This window comes from Pipistrellus hanaki (genome assembly GCF_964339955.1).
Source record: "Pipistrellus hanaki genome assembly, chromosome: 1".
NCBI lineage: Eukaryota > Metazoa > Chordata > Mammalia > Chiroptera > Vespertilionidae > Pipistrellus > Pipistrellus hanaki.
The window spans coordinates 65,666,488-65,692,096 of NC_140503.1; the positions used below are offsets into that span (position 1 = coordinate 65,666,488).

The 25,609-nt window shown below is 44.1% G+C and overlaps 1 protein-coding gene and 1 long non-coding RNA gene across 12 annotated transcripts in view; one reads left to right on the forward strand and one right to left on the reverse strand.

The window, feature by feature from the left end:
* The window catches only part of MEIS2 (Meis homeobox 2), a 210,051-nt gene that overhangs the window by 172,999 nt on the left and 11,443 nt on the right, over positions 1 to 25,609 (forward strand). The window lies entirely within an intron of this gene.
* LOC311629462 lies at positions 6,679 to 13,756 on the reverse strand. Of its 2 annotated transcripts, none has more exons than XR_014796202.1 (3): positions 13,284 to 13,756; positions 12,563 to 12,614; positions 6,679 to 7,710 (listed from the first exon to the last, which is right to left on the reverse strand). It is a non-coding gene; the product is annotated as an uncharacterized lncRNA (long non-coding RNA). The 2 variants fall into 2 exon arrangements; XR_014796203.1 differs by lacking the exon at positions 6,679 to 7,710 and adding an exon at positions 11,939 to 12,411.

Genomic DNA, 25,609 nt, shown 5'->3' on the forward strand with positions numbered 1-25,609 from the left:
TTGCAGGTATTCACATGGCCAATTCAGGTGGTTTTTGGAGTCTTTGAAATATCAGTTTACATAATTAATTGAAAGATACCAGCAGGTGACTGTAATGTGATTATAAAGTACAGATCTGGCTGTTGGGTGTATTGAATACTTATAAATGAAATATGTGGAGTGTGTGTGTATGCATGCAATGTGTTTAAATGAATGCAGCCTTTCCAATCAGCCAGAGAGAGAGAGAGAAAGGATGTAAATTGCTCGCATGTGTTGTTCAAAATGCAAAAGTCGGAAAGCAATATTGATCTGTGCTGCGGATGTTTATTTACATCAGTTGCACAGTGTTAAGATGTCTGGCCATAATTATCAAGTCCTGCCCACCTGTCAAATCGCAATTGGGTTATTTCCCCATTGTCTTGCCGCAGTAAATCTTCAGGTCTAGATGGGCATTAGACAAATGGAAAAAGGCTACTTTCCCAGAACGTGTAATTCATTATGGAAAACAGGTGCCTGCTGAAGATTTTTTGCGTTAATGCAGACATATTTTATTATTCATAAAATATTAATGGGAGTAGTCGCTCCCCGAGTTGTGTGGGTTGTTTTCATGTAAAATCTTCCGTTTTAATGTGAGAAGAGAGACATGGTAGGGATTCTCCAAATCTGGCTCTTTGAAGAGGTAAAACCTTTCCATAAATAGTTTCATTCCCTTGCCCTCCCAAAATAGGTTCAAGCAACCCTGGCTCCCACTTACGTCATGTGTGAAAATAAGTCTGCTTCAGTGTTGTATTGCGGTGGATGTTCCGTCCACAGACAACCTTGCAGGAGGGACAGAGTGACCTTTCCAGGAAAAAAAAAAAATGAAATATACTTTCATTTTCCAGAAATATGTATGCAAGTAAAAATTTGACAGCCTGGAAGAACATACGCAAATATATCTTTTTATTTGAAGATAAAAAGAAGCAGAGCTGGGTAGGAAAGGGAAAAAACCTGTGAAAAAACGGATGATGCAGTTTTTACGAATAAGCAGCTTAATGTATCTTGGCACCCACAGTAAGCCTTGTAGGAGCTCAAAGTGCCTCAGGCAATCTGTGAGCAGAATAGCAATTTTATTACTTTGTCATTAAACCAATTTCACAGCAGTATTGTTTGTTAATGAGCAGCGGCAAACGAGCGGAGATGTCACACACTGGAATAGCAGAGAGATTTGTGACCCGAGCTCACAGCACTAAGATGGAAAGACCACGGCTATAAAAAAGGAAATACTTTGGGATGAAATGCAAAGTCTATACAGCAGAGCTTGTGTTTATGAGCTACCATTTTGCTAAGAGCTGTGAGAGAAATAAAGGTCTGGAAATATGCAGTTAAAACAGGGCCTATAAAATTAAAACCAAATTAAAGTATAGCAGTGGATTACTGCACAGACTGTACTCGACAAAATATATTTTAAGGGAGGAGGTGAAATCTAAATCAGTTTTGTTTGAATTTGGTTGGTATTTATGAAATTCAATTAAAAAAAAAAAAGGGAAAAAAATATCCAAACAAAGCAGCTGCCTCCCCCTTCTGTGGTCCATGAGCCATAAACATGCATCACTTTGAGGAAATCCAACGTGCCAATCCTTAAATAATTAGCAACTTCTTGATTCACACAATCACCCCCCCGGCCTCCATGAGGGCCCTCTCCGTGACGTTATCTATTCTAAGGACCTCGCACACGTACAGAACACTCGGGAGCTGCCTGCCTGAAGCCCGGGAATCAGGTGTGCCTATCTGAGGCCGGAATTGAGCTCATCCTTTTTTTTCCTCCTTTTTTGCATTTTTTTAAAATTTTATCTTTGGTTTTTCTTCTTTTTCCTTTTCCCATGTTTCTTCCTTTTCTTCCATTTTTCTTATTTTGGCTTGGTTTCTCCCTCCCTCCCTCCCTCCCTCCCTCCCTCCCTCCCTCCCTCCCTCCCTCCCTCCCTCCCTCCCTCCCTTCCTCCCTTCCTTCCTTCCTTCCTTCCGAGCCAGGGCTGGTCTCACAGCCTGAGGGATAGCAGCAGCATGCCTGCAAGGTGCCCTGAGGTGAGCCCTGGAGGGGCTAGCTTCCCGCGCCCACGCAGGGAAAAGTGGTTCATGCCACCAGCCTGGGATCAGATTCACCTCTTCCAGAAAGAAGGTGGGGTTCAGGCTGGAGCCTCGTAGGGAGGTGATCCACTCACACCTGTATCTCTATGCGCAGAGGAGATTATTTGAGAACATGCTGCTTGTCAGACTTGCTCCTGAGCCATCCCACCTCTTTATCAGGAAAGCTCTTCCTCTGGGGCTGGGCTGGTTCCATGCTTTGAGCCTCGACGCTTAAACGTCCAGAACTGCGCAAGTGCTTCTTCCATAGGAAGGTCCCAACAGCTCTGCCCCTCCAAGTCCAGTTAGTCGTGGTCAAGTTTGATGCACCAGATGGATTAAGGCTCGTGGCAAATCTGTGGCGTTGACTACAGTAACCACTAGGACCACATCCCAGTTCTCACATCGCAGGTTGATTTGAGATGTGTATTTTCATATTTTTCTCTCATGATCTCCAGCTTGGATTATTAAGGTGTTTATTAATTTTTTCAATTTGCTTTGGTCCTGTTTTCTTTGCTTTCCTTTCTGCCCATTTTTTTTTAAGCCATTTTTGGGCCGATTTGGTGAAAGGGGACTCTGTGGGAACCGCTCCCTGCCACGATCGAGGCAGCGCGCACAGTGGTGGGAGTTCAGCTTTAAGACTGTTTTCTGCCTGACAGGGCAGGACCCCCAGACAAATCACCGGCTGGCTCCGTGGTAGTTGGCAGCCATTCAAGACTGGATCTTGTGCCAGGAGTATTACTAGATAGCCAGACAGATCAATTCACTTTTACATTCCCGCCATTATTTATAGCCCCACTGTATATCTCCTCTTGCTTATGAAGTAATGATTAGCGAGTACATACACATAAAACACAGGCACTTGTTCGGGAAGGGCTTCCTCCTGCTGATATTGCACATAGTTTCACAGGTCACAGCACCTTAAAAGGACGTAAAGGGCACGTCCTGTGGAGCATGTGGTCTCTGGAAAATGATGCTCCTGTTCCCTTTTTGAGTAATTGAAGAGGATAGAAAGGTTTTCTCAGGCTTAGGTTTCCTTGAATCCTCTGCAGCCCCCTTCCCCACAGAGGTGTTAGCCGAACCGGGACGGAGGGAGTTCACATGGCGTGGCTTGCGGTGTTGCCATTTAAAATGACTGCATTGCAGAGACCGGTTTGGCTCAGTGGATAGAGCGTCGGCCTGTGGACTGAAAGGTCCCAGGTTCGATTCCGGTCAAGGGCATGTACCTTGGTTGCAGGCACATCCCCAGTGGGGGGTGTGCAGGAGGCAGTTGATTGATGTTTCTCTCTCATCAATGTTTCTAACTCTCTATCCCTCTCCCTTCCTCTCTGTAAAAAAAAAAATCAATAAAATATATTTTTAAAAATTAAAATTAAAAAAATAAATAAAATGACTGCGTTGCGCTTCCCTTTTGAGTGAGTCAAGGTGAACAAAACCAGTGCCCCTGGCATTTGTGGTGCTGAAGGTGGCATACGATTGTTCATGTGCTGGAGGAAACTGGCGGCACTCAGCCAAGGAGGACTTTGGCTCCCACTTTTATTTGTGTTTTGCCCTCTTTGCTCTTCATATTCTCTCCTCCTCTCTCTCCCCACTCCCAGAGCACATGATGTATATCACAATGCTCCTTGGTCCTACTAAAGAATCTCAGCTAGTGGTGATCTGCCAGTCTCTGCGAGGGTTAGTTAGTACTGTGTGAGTGTGCATTAAGAGCCTTTAATACAGTTCTGAATTAACACTTTGGAGAATATTGCACAGCTTGAGTCATGGGGAGTTGGGGGAGAGCTTGACTTGTCCTGAAAGAGGTGGTGGCCATAAACTAACCAATCGGAAGCCTGCCTTCTGTAATGCAAATCCATGCATTGACGAGTCCCCTTTTCCTGTCAGAGTGAGCATATTTGCCAAAGAGCCTAAGCAGATGATGATGCTATCAGAAAGAATAAGGAAACGTGGGCCAGAGCCTGAAAACACAGAGCTTGCTGGCAAACTGCTCTCCTTTTCTAGCTTCGTACCTGGGTTATTGCAGAGTGGCCTTCACTCAGGGGACGGACAAGTCCCCTTTGCGCCCTCCGGCAGCAGAGCGTGGCCTCGTGCTGTATGCACAGCTTGTTCCCACCTGTTGTTGCCAACAGCATGGTGACACGTGATTGGTAGGGAGACTTACCACTCATGGGAATAAATATTGTTTAGAGGTAAGGTATTGTGGTGTTCATGTCTAGAGGTCTTTGATATTTTCAGGTTTTATTACAGGCTTATATTTCAGGAGACATTCTTCTAAATCATTTAAAACACTGCACAGAAAGCCACACCGTGTCCATTACATCGATAAGAAAAACTGAGGTTCCCAAGGGGACTTGCACAATGTCAAGCAAATATTAGTGAGAAAGGAAATAAGCTGAGACTATGTCCCACCAGGAATTTTCATTTGTTTCTGGCCTTTTAAATAAACTCCTATAAAATTTGACATTAAAAAAAAAAAGATGGAATTGCAGGTGTATAGAATGAAGTGGGGGGGGGGGGGGGGAAACCCAGCCCATTTGGTTTCTTAATAAAATACCTCTTTACGACGTTGGCTTATATTTTAAAACCTTTGGGGGCACTTTTATATATGTTGCTTCATAGGATTCTCACATCAGCCCTGTGATATAAACAGTGTTTAAGTTATTATTCACTTTTTACAAATTAGAAAATGCAGGCTCTTCAAGGTTTGGTGACTTGTTCTCAGCTGCAAAGCTTTTAAGTGTGAGACCAGGATCACCTTTAGTGTCTGACTCTGAACCCAAGGCCCTCCCTTCCACTACCTCCGATTCCTTTCCATACTCTAGGGTCCTGTGGAAAGAGCTCTTAATTCTTTAAGTCAATGGAGGCATCTTTGCCCAATGAAAGTTATATTCCTGCAGAAACCGGTTTGCCTCAATGGATAGAGCGTCGGCTTGGGGACTGAGGGGTCCCGGGTTTGATTCCGGTCAAGAGCATGTACTTTGGCTGCAGGCACATCCCCAGTGGGGGGTGTGCAGGAGGCAGCTGATGGATGACTCTCTCTCATCGATGTTTCTAACTCTCTATCTCTCACCCTTCCTCTCTGTAAAAAATCAATAAAATATTTAAAAAAAAAAAAAAAAAGAAAAGAAAGAAACTTATATTCCTTAGCCTAAATGTTATTGAGGTACACTCATTTCCACATCAGTCCATGTCAGTGACCATGGGACTGTCCGGATAGTCTAAGAATGTCTCTCTATGCCTGACCTTTGAGGGTGAGATTTCCCACAACTAAGCCCTCACTCTTTAAGGGCAAATAAGTCAATTTTTAGTCCTCATTTTGCTCTATTTGGTTTCTCCACGTTAGTTCCTTTCCCTCTTCCTAATTAGCACTTGAGTCTTTGTTTCTCATTGTTTTAGTGCTGACTGTCTAACTGTACTCTTCTTGGCAGGACTGCTCAAATTTTTATTTTTTTCAATGATTGTTGGGAGGTTGCTAGTATATCAGTCTCCGCACTGTTTTGAGTAAGGAGTTATTGCTAATTGGTGCTGAAATATGTGCTATGGGAACAACCCAAAAGGGTGATCCAAATTTTTCCCCACTTTGGGTCAAGAGTAGAAAGACAAAGGCAACAAGGCAGAAGCAACCTTTTGTGCACCGGACATTAAAGTAAGAGACGACGAGCCTTGTTTGTGTTTTGCTTTGAAAATGGTTATGAAAATCACAACCTCCAATGATTCCAAACCACATACAACAGTACACAGTATCGGGAAAACTGAATCTGGGAGAGAGCTAGTGACTTACAGAACAGGCCCAGTAACTGTCTCTTGAACAGAATGTATGTGTACACTTCATGTTCTGTAGGAACTGATGGTTTCTCTTTCTGCTTTTCATACTTCTTTTGACCCTGTGATTGAGGGAACCCAAGGGGAACATGGAGTTCTTCCGGTCAGTCCTACGTGTTTCACGTATTTCACAGGCGCTGTAGGACATCTTCTTTTGGTGACAGCCCATCACCAGGCCACACACCTCCTGACCAGTTTATTGTGTGTGGTTTGCCAGTTTTATTCTGCAGGGGCTGCATCCCAGAGAACTGGATGTACCATTTTTGATTAATGACTAGAAAATTGACTCGCTCTGCTTGACGCTTCAGGGTGGAAACTGAACAACAAAGTTTTCTTTCTTTCTGATGGCTCTGAAGCATGGAGGTATGCTTTCCCAGGAGGAGATAGGCTCTTCTGGGACGTCCCAGTCCTGCGTGTTGGTTGGTTTTGAACCTCCACCCTGTACGTCCCATGGATCAGTTTCATTCTAAAGGATGTAGAACAATATGATTCCACGTGACTGCTGCAGAAGTTTCCTTTTTAAAAAAATTAAGGGATTGGTGTAATTTTTAAAATCAGGTGTTTCTAAGACTAAATTAGGTCAAGATTTTATTTCCACTTTCTTCACTTGGCAAGAATGAAGAATAAGAGATTGTCACTTGCCAAAAGTCAGTATGGAGGCTTTCCCCCACATTTAGGATCCGTGTTTAGACCCACCATCCCACACGTGCTCAAAGTAAAGGGGTGTCAGCAGACACCCCTTTTAATTTGTTATTAGTTAGCAAAACAGGTTCTGTACCAGTCTCACCCTCACCGTTCTACAATTTCTGAGAATTAAAAAAGGTGGCTACAGAAGAGATATATAGGTTGCTAGGTGTTACTGGAACCTTAATCTCAAGCCTTTATTTTTCCTTTTTCTTATTTCAGTTTTAATACCCATGCTCCAAACAATAGAATTTTACCTTCCATTGTCCTTGACTTCAAGGAACTGTGACTAGAATCCGCATTTAGTCCTGTGTGCCTAAATATTTCGATGAGCAATTTGTGAGCTCTGAACAAAGGCCCACGTGTTGTGTGCATGCCTGTCTGTGCGTATAGCACCCTGAAAGATAAATCCCAGCCAAATAGCCAAAAATTCAACTTGTTTTACTGATTACTTTTTTCCATTCACATTCTAATGGTGGTACATCATAGGTAAAATAATGACCACTTGTAAGTTAATAACACAAATAAACTTGGAAGAGCATCCTCCAATATTTAAGTGATATCAGAAATGAGTGTTATGATTGGGCCTCTGTACCCATAATCTAGAAACTAATTAGAATTGTTTCGGTGATATTGGGAATATCTATAAGTATATTTTGTTTCAAATATGTCATTTATTTGGCTAAATACTTAGTGTTTACAATAAAATTTTCATGTATACACGCTCCCAGTGAGAAATGGTGAATCAGAGAGGACAAACAGCTAAGAAATTGCAAACCAGGATTCAAATGTATCTCCAAATGGCAATCGAGTACCTTGTCTACTAAGTGTTTTTGCTAGAAGTATTATATTTGCTTTCTCTGTACATTTGCCTAAGTCGTTTCCTCTTTTTGGTATGCTCCACATCCTGCTGTCCTTCCCATTTCCACCAATCACAATCCTTCGTGGAGGAGCCCAAAGGCCCTGCCTCTTCTCCCTCTCATCTGCATGTGTCCATCCTTCCTGTGTGCCCGGGGCCACTCCTGCCATGGAGCCTCTTTCATCTGGTGGTGTGGTCATCGCTTTACTGCTCAGCGTCATGCTTTCTGAGAGCAAGACGGAATCTTCTTCATCTGTGTGTGCCTTGCAGTGTTTGGAGAATTGCAAATGTTAGAAGTTTATTTTAGAATGATTTCAATATTTTTTCCTTATAATTCTCAGATGATGTTCTGATGCCTTTACAGTTCAAATTGGCCTTCACATTTCATCTTCAGGGCAACTCTTTGAAGTAGGTCATGTAATTAATTCGCACTTTACAGCTAAGGATATGAAGACACAGAAGGTTAAAGAACTTGCCCAGCCCAGCTAGTGTGACTCAGTGGTTGAGCGTCAACCTATGAACCAGGAGGTCATAGTTTAATTCCTGGTCCCAGCACATTCCCCGAGTGAGGGTTTGATCCCTACTGGGGAGCATGCAGGAGGCAGCTGATCTATGACTCCCTCTCATCATTGATGTTTCCACCTCTCTCTCCCTCTCCCTTCCTCCCTGAAATCAATAAAATATTAAAAAAAAAAAAAAAAAAACTTGTCCAAAACTACACAGTAATTGATATAGCCAGAGATTGAGCCCTGGCCTCTAAATCCTATGCATTTCCTATTAAGCTGTGCTGTTTTTCTCATTAAATAAAACTTAACAGATTGGTGGATAGGTGTATGTCTTGTTTCTCCAATTAAATCAGGAGATTTGTAGGGCATGAAATTAATCCCAAATTGAATGCATTTTTTTTTTTCTACTTGGCAAATGTGGCCTCTCACACACCTTCTTCTTTTGTGTGCCTCGCCTAAGGCCCTCAGTGCATTGCCAAGTGGGCGGCAGACACTGAAAATATATTTGTTCAAGAGGATCAAGAATTGTATATTTTAGAATTTCTCCACATCATCCAAGACCGTTCATAAGAGAAAGGAGGTAAAGCAGGAAAACCAGGAGACTGACGGGAGAAGATACCAGGTGAATTCTGGGAACGGGCTCCACGGTCAGTGATGTGGAGAGGAGACCGGAGGAGAGGCTTCCATTCAGAAACTCTCCCTTATGTGTAAAGAAACCCGAGCCAAGTCTATGGCCCGCGCTTCTCACCATGGTGTTCGTTTTCTTCAGTCTGTCTTGCTCCTTATTTTATTGGCCCAAAGCCCTTTCTTAGGTTATGTTCAGGGTGCTGATGAGTTGGTAGCCCCAGGTGACATGTTACTCAGGTATTTCCCTAGAGCAGCGTTTTTCAACCGCTGTTCCTCGGCACACTAGTGTGCCGCGAGATGTTGCCTGGTGTGCCGTAGGTGCAGACAATACAAGAATTTTATAATTTTTCACAATTTTGTTTACTTAATATTTCATAATAAAGTAATTATAAAATACTTTCTTTGTGTTTATTTGATTCCTATTCAAGAGAATTACTTTATATATAGTCAATGTAGGCACAGAGTTAAATTTTTTAACATTTTCTAATGGTGGTGTGCCTCGTGATTTTTTTCATGAAACAAGTGTGCCTTTGCCCAAAAAAGGTTGAAAAACATTGCCCTAGAGTGTGGTTGAAAGTAAAAATCTATTGAGAATTTTCTTTGTGGGAAAATTTACGAAGCCTGAATTTCTAAGGTAGAGTTATTATCTGAATTTGGGGATCCTGGTGGTCTGAATAAAAATACAAATTTTGCCGGGACCAGTTTGGCTCAGTGGATAGAGCGTCGGCCTGCGGACTGAAAGGTCCCGGGTTCGATTCTGGGCAAGGGCATGTACCTGGTTGCGGGCACATCCCCAGTAGGGGTGTGCAAGAGGCAGCTGATCGATGACTCTCTCTCATCGATGTTTCTAACTCTCTATCCCTTTCTCTTCCTCTCTGTAAAAAATCAATAAAATATATTTTTTTAAAAATTCAAATTTTGAAAGTACAACTCTCATATAACCTTGCACAACAGATGAGTGAGAAAATTGGCTTGAAACAACTGAACCAGGTTCAGAGTGAGGCTTTTTTTAATTTATTTTTTCTCCACCAGTCAGACCATGTTCCCGTACCTATATCTCTTGATTTAAAATATTTTGAAGCTGAAGCCGGTTTAGCTCAGTGGTAGAGCGTCAGTCTGCGGACTGAAAGGTCCCAGGTTCGATTCCGGTAAAGGGCATGTACATTGGTTGCAGGCACATCCCTGGTGGGGGGTGTGCAGGAGGCAGCTGGTCGATGTTTCTCTCTCATCGACGTTTCTGGCTCTCTATCTCCCTTCCTCTCTGTAAAAAATCAATAAAAATATATTTTAAAAAAATATTTTGAAAATGCTAACCACTGTAGTATTACATGCATGTACTTTCCATACACTTTTTTTTTTGTTGACTGATTGATTGATTTCAGAAAGAGAAAGGGAGAGGGAGAGAGAGAGAAACATTGATATGAAAACATCTATCAGTTGCATCCCATACATGGCCCAATAAGGGATGGATCCTATATCCTGGGTATGTTCCTTGACAGGAAATAGAAACCTGAGACACTTAAGTGCATGGGACAATGCTCTGACCATCTGGGCCACTCCAGCTAGGACTATATTCATTCTTTATTCTTCCTTGGAACCTATTGGCTTATGAATCTAAATAAGTGAAACATTCTGACCTATAAATCGAGTCATTTCCAAGGCTCCGTTTTATAGGTTGGATCTAAAAATTGGCTCCATTTTCCAGCCTCACTGGGAAATGTCAGGTAAAGGGTCTCTTAGAACCAAGCGAGCTTGTGATCAGAGTGTGACCAAGATGACCCCTGGTTCCCAGGAGATGTTTCAGCTGCAGACCTCTTTTAGACAGTAAGGGCAACCCTAAATATTCCTAACGTCTTAGTTCCCAACTGTGTACACACGCTTCTGTGTGCATGCGTGTGTGTGCATGTGTGTGCGTGTGTGAGTGTGTGTGTGTGTGTGTGTGTGTGTGTGGCTTATGTTCAGGCAGATCCTCCAAATAACGAACACTGTTTCAGCAGCCCTCTCCCTTGTCCCTTCTCTGAATAACACTGCCGTTCTCACACATAGAGCGGCTTCCTTCTCCTAACTCTGTCCCTGTGGCCTTAACAGTCCTATTTGCCACTCTAAAACTTAAGCTCACTTTTTCTGGAAAGTAAATCCTAGACACTGTGTGTTTGCCAGGTTGACAGGAACCAACGCCACCAAGAGCGAGGTGTTCCCAGAGGCCAGGGAGAGGAGTAACCATCTTTTTGAATTTAAGGCTTGGCTTCTGCTTTTCCTCTGGCTCCTGCTTCTGTATTACCCTCTGCACTAGTTTGCTGGGGCTGCCCTAACAAAGTACCACAGACTGGGTGGCTTAAACAATAGAAATTCATTTTCTAATGGTATGGAGCCTGGAAGTCTGAGATCAAAGGGTGGGCAGGTTTGGTCTCCTCAGAGATCTCTCTCCTTGGGTTGCCCGTGGCTGCCTGCCCTGTGGGTCTGCATCTCCGATGTCTCTTTCTCTTCTCAGAAGGACACCAGTCATATTGCCTCAGGGCCCTACTTTAATGGCTTCATTTTAACTTATCCCTTGTAAGATCTAATCTTCAAATGCAGTTACATTCTGAAGTCCTGGGGACTGGGCGTTCAACATGGAGACCTGGTAAGGAAGGTCAGTCCTGGCTCCTTCTGGTCAGTCATAGATGTACTCTGCAAAAGTGGAGCCCATTCTACACATTCACACAGAACAGTGGTCGGCAAACTCATTAGTCAACGGAGCCAAATATCAACAGTACAACGATTGAAATTGCTTTTGAGAGCCGAAAACCAACTTCTGCGCATGGGCCACGAAGTTTCAATGCACTGTATGTGCGTGCCCGCATGTGGCATTTTGTGAAATAGCCACAGTCAAGGGGCCAAAGAGCCGCATGTGGCTCGCAAGCCACAGTTTGCCGACCACTGACATAGAACACAGTAAGTCAGATCTCAGGCCCACCTTGCCATTCACGAACAGTTGGATGTGCGTTATTGGATATGCGAGGTCTGTTTCCCCAGCCATCAGATGGGAAAGCTGATCCTATTGCCTACTTCGGAAGGTTTTTGTGAGAATCGGATCAGAAGAGACATACATACCCTCAGTTTATGGCCTCGCCCAATAAGCATTAATGATAGTAAGATGAACGGAGGTGAATTATGACGCCCTCTGAGAAAAGGAGATGCTGATTATAATCAAATTGTTGACTTTAACTGATAACTTAAAATTTTTCATCTAAAATATAAACTTGCTACAAGTCTTCTAGAGTTTTCATTAAAACTTTTTTACTTTTTCTCCAAGTCAGAATTTGTTGGACTTTGGAGTTTGAGTGATAATCCAGTAGCATCATGAAACCACCCCTGCCAAATTTCCTATAGTACTAATTTCAAACATTTTTATTGACCGTGTACATGTTACTCATATTTAGAAAATGTGCCCCAATGTGGGTTCAGCCACGATCATCCCAATAAGAGCAGCACAATCTACCACGTAATTCAGTGAGCTCCATTTCGTCAAGAGGTGAAATCCAGTCCAGAGATCCAGGGACGGTTTGCTTCTCTCAGATGAATCGGTGACTGGCAGTTACCGATCCCCCTACAAACGCCACCATTCATACATGGGCCCGGGCCAGCCCCTGCCGGCATAATTATCAGAGGGAGGAGCTGTGGGACGGGCCACGCACAGCTGATGGTTCTTCTCACTTCCGGAGCCCCCCCCCCCCCCCCGCCCCCCAGATGACAGCATACAGGTGGGCAGGGCAGCGGCGACACCTCCCCAGGGTGCCTTCAGTGCCAGGGATTTGCCGAGCCTCAGCTGTCAGAGGACAATAAATTCCCCTTCAAAATATAAAACATAAATCAGTGTTTCCAAACACCGAGAGGCAAGAAGAAACTAAATCCCCGTAATAATGAAAGGAATCCCATTAATTAAATCAGCAAGGTAGAGAGCTTCCCTCGCAGCGCCGAGCCCCGCCAAACAGTAGAATACCTTGGAGACCGAAGCTGAAACCCAAGCTTCTTCCAGGTTGCAAGCCAGCATCCTGAGGGAACATTAAGAAGAAGAGGAAAAAAAAAAATCCTTAAGCCTGGGACAAGTAAACACAACTTTTTTTTTTTTTTTTGAGAAGTTGTACTTGGATTATGTGTATCTGGGAAGGGAAGTTGCAAAACAAATTGTAAACCAGGCTCGGCGTATCTGTGCCAGCCCTTATCAGATCTGCCACCAGTCAAGGGTAAGCTGAAGGCCAGGTCGCTGCGAACTAAGCCGTGAAGGCAAACACACGGGGCCGCTCCAAGAGAAAGAGTCATTTCTCCCGACGATTTTTAAAATGAATTTTATCAGCCAGAGTCTGTTTCAACTTATTGTGCAACTCATTACAACAACGATTCTCTGTGTCCTGCAAAGCTACTGCTATAGATTTGTGGTCGCTTTTTTTAAATGCTTGGTTAATTGGCTGGTCTGCTAAGACGGAGTCTGTTGCTGTGGTTGAGGAAAGCTGGAAAAAATAGAGGTTAAGGTTTCTTGTGAATCTGTCACATTGGGGAATTGAGGGCCGTATAATATTACTGCCCTCAAGCCACGGATAGGATAGCAACTTGTGTTCCCCTCCACGGAGCCCTGGCGGGGACCAAAGCCACACCTTCTCAGCCCCAGTCAGCTTTTGGTTTTACTCTCCAAACCAACTCACTTCCACCCATAATCTACTGACCTTTAAATCAGTTCTGGGAGGGCTTTTCCAGCGAACTGGAGTCCATGCACAGAATCGGAGATGTCACTTCGGCCCTGGCCCGGAGGTGAAAAGACAGAAACTGCCCAACTGTCTGCTAGACCTTAACATGGAGCAGATCTTTCCCATAACGATTCATCACACCCTCGTCATCGCCTCAGTGTGTTTGAAAAATACGTTTCTGCACGTCGCAGGACATCTTTGCAATGCATCCAAGTTCATTCAGGTTTCTCTTTGCCAACAGCAAGGATGTGTTTTTAATCTCCTTACCACCACGGGCTTTCTCTGTGCTCCTTTGTCGAGTCTGTAACCACACAGGCACACACTTAGAAAGATCCTTTTTTTTTTTTTTTTTTTTTTTGTATTGAAGGCAGCAAGGGCTGCTGGGAGGCCAAGGAGCAGGGTGTGGTTTTGTACTGGGTCCACAATCCCTCCGCGCCCATCACAGCACCAAGCCCTTCTTTGATCTTGGAAGTGAGAGTGGCAGGAAGAGAGGGAGGAGCTAGCAAAACGAGGTCCATTCCTAACTCTAGATGGCAAAAAATGAGCTTTCAGAATCAGTAAGAGGTCACAATATGATACTTAGTTCGTTCGATTCCTGTATGTGGGGGAAGGAGAGGCATGAAGGGGTGTGTGTGTGTGTGTGTGTGTGTGTGTGTGAAATAAGACAATGGATCCCATCTCACTCCCAACTTCTTCTTTCTGATGACCCCATCTACAGCCTGGCTGCAGTGGGTTATGGGTCATGGTCTGGTTTCCTTGCAACATGGGGTATTTTTCCCCGTCTGCCCTTTCACCTTAGTACCTGAGTGCTTAGGGGAGACATCTCCTTAAGGGTTTGTGTGTTGTTTTCTTTAACCAACTGACAAGTCAAGAGCTGTCTCAAGTCACAAGGTACATTTATGAAAAAACAAGTGTGTGTATGTGTGTGTGTAAATTCCATGTGTGTGCCTGCAGGCATACTGTAAGAGGCAGATTTTGAGGTGTCTATTATTCTTTTACTGGGTCTTTATAATCTTCCGCTGCAGGAATTTGAAGAAATAGTTGCTTGACATTTATTATTTGGAAGTGGCTAATAGGTGATGGAAAAGCAGCGTTTCCCCGGCCTTGTGAATGAATGTCTTGAGCCGCAGATTGATGAGTGGCAGATAGGTGACACCCTTAATGGGGAACAGCTCTTTTAGGAAAGTGAATAGCTACTTCCTAAAGGCCGGAACCTGCACTTTTTCATGGAGAATCTAAAATGAAGTGTGGATTTCATGCAGGTATAAATGTGTATCTGGTGTAAAGTTCATTTTAAACTTCCTAAAATAGAAGCTCCTCAACCACATCTGTGGATTGATGAACGTGGAACAACCCCCGAGCTGGCGCTGACTGAGCATCCGCCTGAGCGGGCCACCGAGCGAGGGGCCAGGAGCCCAGGAAGTCAGAGCTGGTGGCAGCAGCACACAGTTGACACAACAGATCCCAGTGTGAAACATTAGAGGTAGCGGTATAACGTTGCCTTTATGTCATAATGTTGCCTTTTTGTCTATCCCTACCGTGTAGCTACAAAGCACCGTTTCCCCTTTTGTATATAAGGTTGTAAGTGATGGAGCAGAGCCAGGTGTGGACAGTGGGAGCAAGTCCCTCCCCAGCCTGGGGGACAACTGGCCACATACGACCCCTTCCTGCTTCCACTGACATTATTTTGACAGCTTAGCACCTTTTTTTTTTTTTTGGAGTAGGATTGGTGCAGGGGGGGTTGGGTCAAGTTGTCTAGTTAGGACTTTTCAAAGGCCAACTTATAAAAGGAAAAAACAAAACGTTCCCTCCCTTTACACGTGTGGGCACGACAGAGTAAAGCCAGGCAGGTATGGAGCTTGTTTGAACCCTCCCAAGGCGGCCCTGGCAAAGGCTCTCATGTCACCTGGTCGCGAGGCCTCGGACTTCTCCTGCTGCAGAGTCCGGCGGACGCTCCACGGCCTGCCTCTCTCCCGGTGTTCAAACGGAGAGGGAAAGGTCCGCACACCTTCTTGCTTCCTCCCTCTATTGTACGGTTTGCTTTGTTTGTTTGATTTTAAAACTGCCATTAGGTGGAAGTGTTGCGAGTATAAATAATTGAGAAGATGACTCTGCGGGGAGACCGCTCTCGCCGCCTTTGTGCACAGGCAGCTCATTACGGCTCGGAGCGGAGCATCCTGAGCGCAATTATGCAGCACCAGCGCGTCATGGGTATGAACCGAGGGGAGTGGATAAGAGACAGGGAAATAATTTTGTAACTTACTTAATTAGATTTATTTGGTTTCTCAAGTAGTTCCTCCGGCGTATCACTTAGCCGACCTTCCCCTGGCGGCCGTGGTCTTTGCGGGGCTGTGGCTGGGCACTGGGTTTGGGGCGGCCCTCCTCGATCTGTGTGGACCTGAGACGTATTTCTTTCGGGGTTTAATCTCCACCCAAGGAGAGGTGACCCGAAAAAAAACAGAACCATGCTTTGGCCGTGAGGTCCTTGGCTCCCCTCGGGCTCCCGCGGCCAGTGAGTGTATGTGAGCGCGGCAAAGGGAACGAAAGGTTAAGAAGTGGGTCAGGCTCCGAGGAGGCCGTCCTGCTCGCTTCTGCTGCGACGGAAGGAAAAGCCCATAATGGCACTCGCCTGGCTCTCACCCCCGTCATTTTAAGAATTGCTTTGCCAATCCTTCACAGCAAATAGTAATTGTGAGGGGGGCAACACAGAGCTGGGGGTGTTTGCACTCCGTGGTAATGATAGACTAGCTGTGCTCCCTGGAGTGAATAAGCCCAACAATTGAGTCATTTTTGCCTCCCGGAGTGAAGCACTGCTGCCGGCCTGAGTGACAGCGTCCCGGAGAGCACGGGGCCCTGGCAGCCGCCCGCAGCCCCGGACAGACGGCGGCGCTCCGGGGGCAGGCAGGTGGGGGTTAACACAGCTACAAGTAAAAGCGCACTGTGCACTTGTACACACCGTCAGCAAGGAGGCCGATGGGGGAGGAGAGGAAGGAGCATTTGATGTGCATTGATGTACTTCTGCCAAGAGCGCTTCCTCCTTTCCTGTCTTTCCCTTCTCTCTTCTTTCCCCCTTAAACCCTGCCCATATCTTTCTCCTCCTTCTCCTCTTCCTCTCTCTCTCTCTCTCTCTCTCTCTCTCTCTCTCTCTCTCTCTCTCTCTCTCTCCTCCTCTTCCTCTTCCTCTTCCTCCTCCTCCATACATATATGTCTAACACCTGTAATAGACATGGTTAACTTAGATGGCCACAGCCCAGACGCAGTTCTGATTAATAAAAAATGCAGAAGATGTTACAAAAAATTATCTTATGGTTAAAGATGAATATTCAGTTTCTAAGCCACATTCTGAAGCAGAAACTTGAAACATACATAGCAAATTACCCAACGGTAGTTTTTTGGGTTTTTTTTTTTTTTTTTAATGTTTTGTTGAGTGGGAGAATATGAGAAAGTGAGAAAAAGGGAAGATTAGAGAAAACACCCCAGCCTAAAACCGTCCTCTAGTGATCAAATTGCCTTTGAGATAGGCATGTTTGAGAGGACATTTAGCCAGCAAACATTTTTGGGGTCAGAGGTCTGCGGAGTAGCCAGGTTTCAGGGTAATCGTGGGAGATGGCATTATGAACAGGTGAGATGTAAAACAAGAGCCCTAAAATGCTTCCCATATCTGCGTCTGGATTGGGCAGATTTGAAGGTAGAAATCCTATTTCAAGTTGATAAACGGCTTGAAAATACAGTTGTGGAGAGAATTTTTCTCCTTCCTACTCACTGTTTCTGTCCCAACACACACACACACACACACACACACACACACACACACACACTATAATGCTTCATTGTATTAATAAACTATATACTCAGTTCCCCTCACTCTCAGCTTGCTCCCTCCTCTTTGGTCTCCTGGACTTACCAAGCATGGTGTAGCTCAGCACCTGCTCCCAGCCTAGGAGAGTCTGATGCCCACTTCCTCCTAAGTCAAGTCCCTCTCTTCCTTCACCTGGCACCTAGGATTTGCCTGGTGTCTCTAATGCCCATATGGACTCGGACCTTGAAACTTTGCTCTGTATCTGCAGTTGGGTCTAACTGCACACATAAACAGACCAGAGCCAGGAAGCCGGAGTTACAGTCCAGTGTGGCTCTGTCTGATTCTAGGGACAGTCATTTCGTCAGGGATTCAGCTATGCTGCTTGCAAAATAAGGAAAAGAAGATTCCTATGCGCTCTTCTGTTCTCAATCCCACGTTATTTCCAAGACAGGGCACCCTATTATCATCTACTCACTCAGGTTTTTCTTCACCAGACATTTTGCTGAGGATGTGCTAGAAGCTGGACGCAATCTCAGTAACATAGAATGAAGATACGGTCCCTGCTCTCAAAGGCTCACTGGTGGGAAGCTAGACAAATACTGGTGCATTGTGACCACCGTGTTGCGTGAACGCTGTGATGGGCGTGTTACCTTAGTGCTACTGACTGAGGACGTGCTTCTTCCTAGGATGCTGGGGCCAGGGAAGTTCTCTCCAAGAAGGGATGGCGGATAAGAATTTGGAAGGGTGTGCTGACCAAGTGGCCATGGGAGAAAAGCCATCCCACACAGAAGGAATAGTGTGGTCCTAGTATGTTAGCATATTAACTATACTTATCAATTGCCTGTTTGTTTGTTTTTAAGTATTTTTATTGACTTCAGAGAGGAAGGGTGAGGGAGAGAGAGACAGAAACATCAATGATGAGAGAGAATCACTGATTGGCTGCCCCCTGCATGCCCCACACTGGGGATCGAGCTCTGAAAGCCAGGCATATGCTCCAGCCAGGGCTTGAATCGTGACCTTCCGATTCATAGGTCGACACTCCACCACTGAGCCACACCGGCCAGGCACCTTTTGTTTATTTGAACAATACCTGTCTCCAAGGTAAGAATCTGAGCCAGTTTAACCAAGTTCTAACTTAAATTATTTGTTGGTAGATGATGATGTTACTTTATCTGTACTGTGAAAATGAAGACAATTTAAATATGCCATCATTTCTATTTCCAATGCTTAAGTTAAACCACTTAATTCTAATAGATGTGAAATATCAATCTGCTCTAAATTTTTTTTTTTTCAAATTGCAGTACAGTGTGTTTGCTTCTTTGTCTGTTGGAGCTTTTAGCTTCATGCGGAATGTCAGAGTGGAAAGTTGATGTCTTTATTCCTCTGCAAGTTTGGGAGGGAAATGCACTAACTAACTCTCTGAAGCAGTTATGGCGCAACTGCTGGCTCACCAAGTCTCTTGTGATTTATAAAGATATATTTTATATATTTTATGATTACGAGATGATGCTAAAAATTTTGTAGGTAATAATACCGTCACATTGGAAAGATTGCATACACCATCTCTGGAGAAGGTACAGATGCTACCTAGCTGTCAAATCAAAGAAAGAGAGGTTTCATTTGATATTAAGAAAAGGCAGTCAGGAAATTTTATTTGGAATTTCGTATTGGATGTCTGAACATCGTAAATGTGAGGACATTAAGTCATATGTCCACGGATAGATTTTCTGTTTTGCTTCTTGACATAATGGGATATGTTATAATAATATTTTTTAAAAGATTTTTGTTAGATGCATTGCCCTTAAAACTATAGTTTATTTAAAATGACTTTAAACTTTTTTAGATCTCTGTTTCTACCCCCCCCCCCCCTCCCGGCACCTATACTAGATGCCAATAAAAACCGGTTAACTAACATTTGGTTTAGATAGAAAGACTATGATATAAATGCATGTGTATGATATTTTGTTTGTTGGATCTTTTTCTTAATATTACTTGACTTCCTGTGTTTTAATCTCATTTTTGGGTTGAAGCCAATCTATCGTTTAACACCTAGGAGATTTCTCACGTATGGCTCCCTATAAAAGTGCTAAAATCTCAGCCTCCCCAGCGAACAAGAGACCAGGCTGCACTTTAGAGAGAGCCATGGTATGGAGAGAGGTCCTGAGAAGGTTGCCACCATCTGCATGTGTCCTCTGTCACGTCCTTTCTTTTAAGCCAGCAGGAGGATGGGAAGAGGGATCAGAGCGGCAGGCAAACCCTGCGTCCTGCCTCACTGGGCTCCTGAGCCGCCCCTGCTGCTTGAGAAAAAGGAGCCCCACAGACAAATGAAAGGGCCTCCAGCCATTCGCATGCAAACCCCTTCCTGCCAGACACCTCCTGGCCTCAGATGGCTGGCCTTGGGGAGGTTGGGCCTGAGTTGAAGAATAGAGACTTGAGGACCATTTGTTTCCACACCATTTTGGGGGAAGTGCCATATTTTTCACCTTAAAAGCCCATTTAAAAAGAAAAATATGTTTTGAAAGGAGGACACAATTTGGAAGCCATCACACTTAATGGAGTCCCTTTAAAATGGAATAGTCTGTCCTATCAGTCCTCTTCTAAATTAGTTGTCACTACCCAGAGAAAAACCCACTCTGGATTGCGTGATGTTGCTTAACACATGCCATCTCCTGTATATATTTTCCTATACCCAGTTTTGAAACTAGGGAATACATGTCATTGTTAAGTATGGAGGGGAACCCAATGTTTAGTGTGGCCATTTCCAGAATAATAGGTATGCTATCATCAGCCTCTACATCCAGTCACACATATTATGTCAGAAGTAAAAGAGAAAGCCAGCTGGAGCAGATAGCAATAAGGCCATGAGCACAGAGACTTGCACTGAGAATTGACATGGCCGGCCATTGGCGGATGGAGGTCTCTGTAAAAGCCGGGAGCTGTCTGAAGAGGAAGTCATTGTGTTTGGAAGTAGCCAAGCAGTTGATTGTAATTGTTGCCACAGCTCTGGAATAGTCATCTAATTTTGGAGTTTTGATGAGATGAGAGGGTTCTGCAGTTAAAGTCACTTCTTTCTAACCTTTCACTCTTCTCTGGTGCTGACTCTTGAGTGGCCTGTGCAGCTTCTCAGCCTGGAAGTCCCGCTGTCAATGCAAAGGAAATACTTGGAAAGTTCTTTCCCTCTCTTAAACACAACGAATAGAAATTCCTCATCAGTGTCAGTTTCCATCCACTGTGTACAGTAGCGTACCGCGCATAGATGCTCAGGTGTATCCTCAGTTATACGTTTTACATTAGTGTTTCTTCTTTGTGGTCTAAGCACAATTCATCACCCATTCTCCAAGCCCAATGCCCCACCTTTATCATTTCTGCCACCTTCAGGAGGGCTCATTTCCTTTCCCTCTTCTCCTTGGATTAGGTAAGAGCCTTCTACCTTCTCATCAGTTCATCCTAGAGGTGGCCCCTGGAATAGACCTTCCTCACCACCATGCTCTATTGGAACCTTAGGGAGCCTGCATCAGAGTATTATATACTTGGAAGGTGCTAAGAGAGTAGATCTTAAATGTTTTCATCACAACAAAGAACTGTAATTGCATGACATGATAGAGGTTTTAGCTAATGCGACAGTAGCAATCATTTTGCAAAATAAATATCAAATGAACATGTTGAATACTTTAAACTTCCACAGCATTAAATATCAGGTATATCTCCATACAGCGGAGGGGTGAGGGGGAGCACCTCCACCAGCTTGTCTATTCACCATAGCCATGTTTTCCAGACCCACACCAGAAGCCAGTCTAAACTCGGCCTCTTCCCCCTCCCTGGTGAAAATGGGCCCTGGTGTCTTCACATGTGCCATTCCCTTACGTGCATCCGTCCATCCTTTCCGGTAACCCGTACTCTTTCCATTTGGTTCCGGTTCCTCCTCCAAGAATTGGTGATTAGCTTCCATCTGACTTCTTGCATTGACCCGAGCACACTTATTTACTGAGTGTGGACTCTGTTGTTTTATAATTATTATGTATTCTCCAATTGGGATTTTTAATTTGTTTCAGTGGGTGTAAGAGTGAAAATCTGCCGGGACCGGTTTGGCTCAGTGGATAGAGCATCGGCCTGGGGACTGAAAGGTCCCGGGTTCGATTCCGGTCAAGGGCATGTACCTTGGTTGCGGGCGCATCCCCAGTAGGGGGTGTGCAAGAGGCAGCTGATCGATGATTCTCTCTCATCAATGTTTCTAACTCTCTATCCCTCTCTCTTCCTCTCTGTGAAAAATCAATAAAATATATTTTAAAAAAAAAAGAGTGAAAATCTATAAAAGCATGGACTGCCTTTGCAAAATTTTAATATATATATATATATTTTTGTATATATGTATTTATGTATATATATATTTATATGTGTACTTTAATATATGTATATATATATGAGTCATATAATTATATATTTATGTATTATATATAATTTCTTATTATGTCTTCTGTTATCAAATTTTTGTTGTTAAATTTATCTTAAAATAAGCCTTCCATACCCACTGCTTCTCTACACTTTTCTTTCTCTGCCTACTGCTCATTCTGTCCCCTCCGGAGCCGAGCCTCTCACTGGGCTATGCACCCCCTTACCCCTGAGAAAGCATCTGCTAGTTCAATTCTCTGAATAAAGAGGAGGTGGGTGCTTACTAACTCCTGACTGACTAAAGGGGGACATAAGCTAAAGCAAGAAGTAAGGCTGAGAACAACCTCTGTTCCCCTGGGAAAGTGTGAAAGGGAAGAAGGGAGCAAACACTAGAACATGGTCTGATGGAGTGGAAGCAAGGATTTTTAGCAATGCTTCTTTTCTCTCTTGTATTCAGCATTCCCTCCACCCATAAAATTCCTGTCTGACCTATGTGGTAATATGTCTGAAAATCCTAGAGTTGATAAATTTTTTTTACTCTTCCTCTCAATCACTGCACAGAAAACTTAGCCAGGGGTTAATCTCTGGCAAAGTTGATCATCTGGTGTGTGTACGTGCATGTACATGGGTGTGTGTATAAGCACATGTGTATATATGTGTGTTTGTGTGTGCACACATGCATGCATATATGTGTATACATATGGCTGACGACTTCTCACAGTTTATCTTAAGGCCACATTGTTTCATGCTCCACTTGGCTGACAGGGCATCTCTGTCCTGACAGATTTATTCATTGAGAACAGGATCATGTGGTTGAAATCATTTCAATTCTTAACAAGACAGTGCATATGGCTTACTTAGATTTTGTTGTTGGTTTTTTCCCCCCCTCTTATATATTGCTCAGGGAAGCTGATGTCAGTATAAATCGGTGGTAATGAAATCAACATTATGGCATCTTTGATATTGCATTTGCTAAAGCCTTTCTGGCTGTTTAATTCAGCACTTACTGATTGATATTATAGACAGTGGATAAACATTTTTGATGGATCTGTTTGCTCACAGATGAAAAGAATCTAATCCTTTTTTCTCTTTGATTTAAAGAGTGGGATGCCTCTGGAGAGGAAACGGTTCAAATGTGGTCACCATAGGTTGGTGGCATTAAAAATAGAAACTCACTTAGGGTAAAATTTGCTGTCAAGAGAAACGGAGCCTTCTTTCTGAACCCAGGAACGTGTGGTTCATGCGAGCCTGCTTGTAGATGGTTGCTACAATAAGGCTCCTTTCATACAGGTGTGTTTATGCCCCAGGCTTGCTGGCCACAGTCCATTCCATTTACAGAAGCTGAATTAAACAATAACTACCGCATTGCAAAAAATGGTTTGTGAGGGGGGGGCAGGTTGGGGAGGGGGGAAAGGTGAGCGTCAAAGGAGATGCCTGAGAGCTTTGTTAGGGCCAAGAAAAACCCTGTTGCAGTTGTCAGAGCTTGTTGATGTTGCTGGGAACGGCACTTTTTTTCTCTCTCCTGGATTTTGTGGTTCTGCCTTAGGAAAGAAAGTAAAATAGAACGGAAGAACAAAGTCCTACTCTATAAATCAGCAGCTGCTCCTCGCCAGATCAAAGGAGTGACATTTTTGCTCCTGGACTACTTGTCCACTTGAGGGCTTGACAGGCAGCTAACAGCTGGCCCGCTCGACTGTATGGGAGAATCAGCCTACATCTTCTTCCGAGCAGATGACAAGCTAATCAGAGAGAGATCCATAGCACAGGGCATGTGAGGGCACCTTGATCTCCTCAAACATGTCTAATACACCATCGCTAAACAGCTTGGTGCGTTTTTGGCAAGTTAATGCTGAGGTGGTTACCACTGAGAAATAGGATAGAAAATTAATACTTCAATCAAAGGTGATTATCAGAGCTAAAAAGATACTAGATTTGTCAGGATCTTCTCCTCTTAGCTCGAATTAATAGATGGCTAAGAACATAATGGGAACTGGCTAAAATGTACTTCACTGATGATAGGTGACTGGCTGATTTTTCAAAGCCTGTTCAGGTGAATGAGCAGGCCGTGTATGTTGGTGATTTCAAAAACGATTACTCCTGCTTTTTTTAGGCTGAGAGAGTTGAATAAAGTTGTAGCTGCACCTTCCGTGTCCGCGAAGAGTTGTTTTTCAGAAGCACTCTAAGGCGTGTAGGTATAAAGATCTGGAATTTTAATGTCAGGAGTAAAACTTTCAAAGTAATTCATTTTGGAGTTGATTTCCATCTGCAATAAATCATGTGCAGGATGAGGTAATATACTACAGCTTATGTCTATTGACTTAGTATTTTATCTTTAAGAGGATAGATCCTAGATATGAATACCTAAGGAAGTTTGTGTGTTTTCTCCTCCCCTACTTTCAAGTAGCTTTGAAAGATTACTTTTATAGCGCATGATAGATAGCCACATGTGAGTAATCTGATGGCAATTCTGTAAGGGGAGCGGCGCTTCACCATCACAGCCCGCTGGGACGTTGTGTTACGTGTCATCAGGTGTGATCATACTCAGAGAAGCGTGGGTTTTGCTGCTCAGTATTGTAAAGGAAATCAAAGGTAGTTTTCTGTCTTAGAGGAAATTTCCCCAAAGCCCTTATTAAAAAGCCCACTATTGGCCCTACAAACCTTACTCATATAAGATGCCAGATTCGCCAGGTCACCTTTAAAGTGTTTTAAGTTATAAAAAACCATCATACTTATTATTAAAACCCAAACAGCACAAATTGCATAAAATAAAAGGGAAATGCTAACATCTTCCTCCTATCCATCCCTGAGAGAGGACAATTTTTAGAAAAACATGTTATTGGCCCAACTTTTCCTTTGGAGGTACAGATGGAACGAAATGAGTTAAATGATTACAAATTGTTTGTCGCCCAAGGCAAGTGATTAAAAGACCATTTAGATCCAAGATAACCAAAGAGAATAACGGGTGCGTTTTCGTAGCTGAGGTTCATGGGCAAAACTTGATCTTTGCAACTTTCTATTCCTTGGCAGAGTACTAGATCCTCTGTCTTGTATGTGATCTAGAGCAGGACCTTCAAACAGAAATGTGCACAGGTCACTCGGGGTTTTTTAAATGGGATTCAGATTCAGCAGCGCCAGGGTAGGGACTACAGTATGTCTGCAGTTCTAACAAGATCAGAGGGAGGTTGGTGTGGCTGGTCCATGGGATCCAGAGAACCATTAAGAGACTGTGTGAATCCAGCAGCAAGCTATACTACCTAGCCCCTCAGCAGATGCCAGCTCCAATGCCTGACATCACCCCACTGTGGCATTATATGTTCAGAATGGTTGGAATCTCTGGAAAGACCCTGCCAGGTGGACACATGCTACCTGTTGGGGTACAACACATTATCACCCTTTTATCAACTCAGCATGGGTTGGTTTAATAGCCACCCACCATTTTTTTATTAAAGACTGTGAGATACACACACACACACACACACACACACACACACACACACGAGGCCCATTGCATGAAAATTCGTGCACTCGTGTGTGGGACAGTGTCCCTCAGTCCAGCCTGTGCCCTCTTGCAGTCCGGGAGCCTGTGGGGGACTTCCGACTGACAGCTTAGCTGAGTTTGGCTTCCCTCTGTGGGAGGCCACGGTGGGCTGATTGGTGGATGGTGCCAGGCAGAGAGCAGCCGACCCTACCCTGCAATTGCCTCCACTGCCGCCAGTTGCTGCACTCCCCCTCCCAGATCGCCATCCCCTCCCACTGCCTGCTGGCATGTGCCTTGGCTGGCCTGGTGCCTCCCACTTTCTGGCCCTTCCCACCTCACCCCCACCCCCGTCATTCTGCTGTTCGGTTGATTTGCATATTAGGCTTTTATTATATAGGACATTTTTACTTCAGAGAGAGAGGAAGGGAGAGAAAGAGAAATACTGTAGTGAGAGAGAAACATTAATTGCCTCCAGTATAGCCTGGGACAGAACTTGCAACCTGGGCACATGCTGTAACCGGGAATCGAACCAACTACCTTCAGGTCACCTAGTCTTAATTATTACCTATAAGAGAACAGAGCTCTTTAGGAGGGGATATGGGCTGAGTGCATTTTGAGTATAAAGCTAACATTCAACGA